This window comes from Propithecus coquereli, unplaced genomic scaffold (assembly GCF_000956105.1).
Source record: "Propithecus coquereli isolate 6110/MARCELLA unplaced genomic scaffold, Pcoq_1.0 Scaffold63, whole genome shotgun sequence".
NCBI lineage: Eukaryota > Metazoa > Chordata > Mammalia > Primates > Indriidae > Propithecus > Propithecus coquereli.
In genome coordinates this window covers 3,425,276-3,425,640 of record NW_012152285.1, presented here as the reverse complement: position 1 = coordinate 3,425,640, position 365 = coordinate 3,425,276, and the positions used below count along the sequence as shown (strand labels likewise).

Below are 365 nucleotides of genomic sequence, written 5' to 3'. Positions count from 1 at the left end.
TTTTTTTTTCGCACTGCATAGGATTCAATTATATGGATTTACTGTAATTTATTTAATGAATGCCATTTGAGGGGCATTCAGATTGATTCTGGTCTTTCACTGTACTGTAATTTATTTAATCAATGCCATTTGAAGGGCATTCAGATTGATTCTGGTCTTTCACTGTTACAAAAATGCTATATTAAATAGCCTTGTCATTTCACACTTGCACAGGAATATTATTAAAGTGAATTTTCCGGAAGAGGAATTGCTAGATCAAATGATAGAGTATTTATAATTTCAGTAGCTATTGCCAAATTGTACATGCTAGTTTTACTTGCATACCAGCAATATTAGAGTGCTTCTTTCCCTAGGCTCATGCCAAC

General features: G+C 33.2%; 1 protein-coding gene across 1 annotated transcript in view; it reads left to right on the top strand.

Annotated features, from left to right (window-relative positions):
- ATAD1 (ATPase family, AAA domain containing 1) overlaps window positions 1-365 on the top strand; it is an 88,756-nt gene that overhangs the window by 47,877 nt on the left and 40,514 nt on the right. The gene's annotated exons all lie outside the window — the stretch shown is intronic.